Consider the following 5,995-nt stretch of genomic DNA (forward strand, 5'->3'; position numbering starts at 1 on the left):
GTGTTGTTCATGCTCAGCCTCCCCCTGGCTGTAAGCAAGGTCTGCAAAAGGATGTTCTACATCACAAATGACCTTCCTAAAAGATTCAATACATACATCCATCACCCAACCAAGTGGGGATATATCAGAAAAATGAAAACCAAATACATTACATCTTCATCCCAGGCATAGTGGGGAAACCAACATAGGTCGTTACATGACCTGAAGAGATGACACTATTACATCATGAGTCTTGATATGACATCACCTAAATAAGATGAACATCAGCAACAACACTTTATGATCTGCTCCATAGTATCTGTCAACAACAACTAGACCAGCAACTTGTATTAGTGCATGAATCATCAAGGTATGTCCGCATCAACAGAATTTCACATTCTATGTGAGAAACATCATAGCCATCCAGATCTACATGAATCAAGTATCATCAATTGGGAATATCTGCATTAATCAACATATGTATGAAACAATCCTATCATCATATAGATAAGAGCTCATTATCATCATGCCTCCAACAATGCAACTTTGAATAATCATCCCTGTATCCAGCCAACAATCCTCATCCATTTGTGCCAAGAATGAAAGGAATCATAACTGTAATATATGATCTTTATGCATTTGACGACAGCAGCATATGAGTGACTCAACATCAAGAAGATGTGAATTCAAGCTAAGTGCTTCCCATGCAAGCATCATTAGAGAATCAACCATAAATCTGATCCAAGAACCATGTGAAAAACTCATAACCATAGCAAGATGAATCATTTATCCATATAAGTATCATCACCAAGGACTATTAACCATAATGCCAATAATGCATTAAGTCCATATGCTCCCTCTAAACCTGTGCCATCTGTCTGATCATGCATATCAATAAGAAGTATCAAGACATCATCAATATCAAGTTAGAACCAAAACACTTCTAACCATCATATCCACACATCATTATTATTAACTAGAGCAAAACTAATCCTTCTCTTGAATCTGTCCCTACTGCCTTTCTTCAAACAATCATATACGCGACTGTGTAGTAACTAACTCGCGTATATATGCAACTTTCCTTTATGGAGTTTGCATATGAGATTCAGGACACCGAAGTTTTGTACTTTCAGCTCCCTCTGATTCTGGTATGTCTGTACGTTGTGCAGTGCCGCCTTTTTCTGACTATACTTCCTTTTTCCTCCATATCTTCAAGCGTGATGATGACATTTTCTCCTTTTGATATGGTGCCCACACTTTGTTCTTGCATTCCTTAGCTATATGTCCAAGCTTGTTACATGCATAACATCTTACATGTTTCATATTCCTCCTGTAACAATCAGCAGCTTTGTGACCAAACATATTGCAAGCAAAGCAATATCCATAAAAGTACCTTGAATGTGATGATCTTTCTGCATAATGGTCTTGAACCCTTCTTCTTCTACATCTAGCTGCAACATGTCCAAGATTATGACATACATAACATTCAACATTATTCATAGGAGGAGTAAAGGATTTTCTTTGAGGAATCTCTTTTCTTGGTTGATGATGAGATTGATCTTTCATTTCTTCGTTGATCACTTTAGATTTCTCTTTAGAGTTCCTTGCCTCACCTTGTGAACTAGATTCACCTTCAACAGATTCATGGAAACCAAGACCAGTCTTTATAGCAGGAGACCTTTGACTACTAAGAATATCATCCAAGACTTTAGAACTATCTTGAAATTGTAAAAGCTTATCCTTTTCTTCTAGTTTACCTTTCAAGATATTTACCTCAACCTGAAGTTGTTCTTCCTTTTCAAGAGATTTCTTTTTCAAATCTTCTTCAGCTTTCCTTCCTTCTTCCATTTGTTCCCTTAGTTTGAGAATCTCCTTTTCTTGTTCTTCATTCAGATCCTGCTGCATTTGACGAACTCGAAAGGCACATTCTAGTTGAGATTTTAAGCTGGTGACTTCGTTTTCTTGTTTTGCAATAGCTTAGAGTAGATCTGTATTCTGCTTCTTTGATTCTTCAAGATCTCCTTTTAGTGAGAGGATTGTAGCTTCAAGATTTTCATAGTAGCTGGATCTATCTTTGAGTTTTTTGATGGTTGTGCTTCTTTCGTTGACTTCTTTTCTTAATGATGTCACTTCATGCTGCAATTTTTGACATTGGTATTCCTTGTCCTTGAGTAGCTTTCTTACCTTGTTTCCTTCTTCTAGTTGGGCCTTTAGTTTGGTAGCTTCTTCTTTGAAATCACATTCCCTTTTGTTCAATAGATCTTGTTGATCTCTAATTTTGTCTGTCAGCCTTTTAAATTCTGCCTCTATTTGATATCTTTGTTGTTCACCCATAAGAGCAAATTCAGTAGTTTCGCTATCACTTTCATCTCTTCCAAAAGGAAAGATAGTTGGAACATCAGAGGATAATATATTCATACCTGATAATGATTCTGAATCTGATTCTGAATCTGAAGAGCTTCTTATACCTAATCCCCAATCGATTCTCCCACTGTCATAGTTCTTCTGAGATGACTTCTTTTTCTTAGGTGCTTTCTTCTTAAGCTTCTTTCCCATTGTTCCACGGATCTCCTTCAAGCGATCAAGCTTCTATCAAAGGACCTGCTCTGATACCAATTGTTGGAAATAATACTGAGAGGGGGGGGGGTGAATCAGTATTATCACATTAATAAAACCTTTTCATTTCCATAATCAGATTCATATATGCTACTTCCACAACTTCTTATGATTAAGTTAATTGATCTTCAATGAGTGCATTAGAACATTATCAACCATATTATCAGATAACAGATGCCGTAATAGAGAATAAATCATCACACATAAGGCACACACATGAACACCATGATATAAGGTGGAAACCCAATGCGGGAGAAAAACCACCTGCTGCAAGTCATCTCAATCTTCTTCTTAATAAGAAAATCCTTTTACAATATTTGTACTGGTGCAGTCTTATACCAGTATGGGAGAGACAACCCCCTTTGCTCTTGTACTAGCTGATCCATTTACTAGTACGCAGGCTGCTACCTGCTACAATGCTCCAAAGATCTCCCTTAGCTTTTGTACTAGCTTAGATACTAGTACATAGGCGCTGGCCTACAATCTTCTCTCCTCCAGGTACCACGTTTCAACAATTTTCAGACTGGATACACTGAAGCACAACACATAATCTGAAAGGCCACTTTTCATCCAATTTTCATACTGGACCCAACAACAACATTGAAGCTCATAATCAAACAACCTTCTGAATCACCCAATCACCAGATCCATACATATACAATGATATTATGAGAGTTATCAACCAGATCTAGTACATAAAGATAAGTCATTAATCATGTTGTTATCTGAACTCAATACCAGTAACCAAACATCAGTTATGCACCCAAAACCCCGCAGAATAGTCAAAGGCAGTTAAAACAAATTTTAAGCAGGGATCGCAACTTCACTGGTATAGATCTGCGGATATCTGTACTACCTCCGCACCTGCGCCTTCTGTGGCGCCGCGACCACCGCACCTGCGCCTTCTGTGGCGCCTCCGCACTGCGCCTTCTATGGCGCCTCTGTGGCGTCTCCGCACTGCACCTTCTGTGGCGCCTCCGCACTGCGCCTTCTGTGGCGCCTCCGCACTGCGCCTTCTGTGGCGCCTCTGTGGCGTCTCCGCACTGCGCCTTCTGTGGCGCCTCTGCACTGCGCCTTCTGTGGCGCCTCCGCACTGCACCTTCTGTGGCGCCTCTGCACTGCGCCTTCTGTGGCACCTCTGCACTGTGCCTTCTGTGGCACCTCCGCACTGCGCCTTCTGTGGCGCCTCTGTGGCGTCTCTGCACTGCGCCTTCTGTGGCGCCTCCGCACTGCGCCTTCTGTGGCGCCTCTGCACTGCGCCTTTTGTGGCGCCTCTGTGGCGTCTCCGCACTGCGCCTTCTGTGGCGCCTCTGTGGCATCTCCGCACTGCGCCTTCTGTGGCGCCTCCGCACTGCGCCTTCTGTGGCGCCTCCGCACTTCCGCAGCTGCAGCGCTCGAGAGATCACCCTTCACAGATTCGCTTTCAACTTCACTTTCATAGATCAAACTTTCAAAACAATAACCCAATATTTCAGATCTTAAGATATTCAATTGCAAGGATGAATTAGCCAAGTGATCTCCTTTGCTTTATATAGGCTTAGGCCTTTCACAATACCAAGGGCCAAAACCATAGGATCAAAAAATTGTTGGACTAATACCATGAACCAACCATGAAAGTACGTGAGATCAACACTTTTGACGAAGTACCATGGTCCAAAACCATAGGTTCAAATACCAAGGACTAACTACCATGGACCAAAGGTAAGTTCTCCAACATATACGCGCTTTTCCTCATAGGTTTAAATACCAAGGACTAACTACCATGGACCAAAGGTAAGTTCTCCAACATATACGCGCTTTTCCTCATAGGTTCAAATACCAAGGACTAACTACCATGGACCAAAGGTAAGTTCTCCAACATATACACGCTTTTCTTTGCATGAAAGTGCGTGAACTTTTTCTCTACATGAAATAAACTTTTCTCTGCATAAAAGTGCGTGAACTTTTCTCTACACTATAATTTATTATCTGGGATGAGTGGGTTGCCATCAAGTACAACATATGTATCATAATGCACTTTAGATCCGTGGTATGGGGATATAATCATCTATCTCCAAACCCAATCCTTTCGGCCCGAAGTTTCAAAGTAGGAACGTTGGAAAATTCGATTCCAGTCCCAACAGTACAAAATTATTGGAGATACTCTTTATCGTCATGGGGCAGACTTGGTTTTCCAACGTTGCTTAACTCAAGAAGAGGCAGAAAGGGTTTTGAATGACTGTCACTCTGGAGCATGTGGCGGTCATATGTCTGGGTATGCCACAGCCCAGAAGGTGTTGCGTGCTGGCTACTTCTGGCCATCCATGTTTAAAGATTGTATTACTGCGGTCCGAAAATGCCACAACTGTCAAGTGTTTGATTGCAAGATGCATGCACCACCTGCTCCTCTCCACCCTATAATTGTCGTTGGTCCTTTTGCCAAATGGGGTATCGATTTTATTACATGTAACCCTCACTCGGCCGGGGGGCATGCGTATATCATCCTTGTGGTTGATTATTTTACTAAGTGGGCCGAGGCGATGCCTACATTCGAGGCTGACGGCAAGACAGCTGCAATTTTCATATTCAATCACATTATTGCTAGGTTTGGTGTCCCACAAGCGATAATCACTGACCATGGGCGCCATTTTCGAAACATTATGATGACAGAACTTACAGGCCAGCTTGGTTTGCGTCATGATAGCTCAACTCCTTATTATCCACAAGCCAACGGTCTGGTTGAGTCCATCAACAAAGTTTTAGTTATCATGATCCGACGAATCATTGGTATTCATCGGTCGAATTTGATCCGGATTTAAGCAGGAACGCAATAGATTACAGAGATAACCATAAATACAGAGATGCGATAACCATAAAAACAGAGATGTCGCGGAAATAATACTTCATTTCATTAATGGAGAATACTAAAATATGCCTACAAATAGAAATAACCCAGCTAGGGCGATGGTAGCTTATCTCTGAGAAGAGATGTGTCGGCTACATGCCTCTGAACTGTTTCGAACTATGTTTACAATGAGGCTCGAAGGCCTATTTATTATTGAGAAACAATGGAAAACCCTTCACATTCCAAAACCTAACCCTAGAAGATGAAACGCCAAATTGTGGGCCCCGTTTTGGGGTGAGTTGGACAGCCAACTTCCCGGGGTCGCGAATTGGTCGTATTATCTCCGTTTGACGTGCATGATAGCCCGTTGGAAATATCTCTCCGAGGACTACGACGGAAAAGACGATTTTTATCAGAAAAATCACTGGCGGTGGATTTCCCAAAAAACGTCGTTTAGGGCCTCAAAACGGCTCCGGAAGTTTAGGACCCGAAAAACTGCTAAAAATAGTAAACTGTGCTATAATTAAGGAAACTGAAAAACTGAAAGAGACATTTGTGGGGGTCCAAATGGGATAG

This window comes from Pinus tabuliformis, chromosome 3_1 (assembly GCF_031772625.1).
Source record: "Pinus tabuliformis cultivar Carrire ecotype Pingquan chromosome 3_1, CPIR1, whole genome shotgun sequence".
NCBI lineage: Eukaryota > Viridiplantae > Streptophyta > Pinopsida > Pinales > Pinaceae > Pinus > Pinus tabuliformis.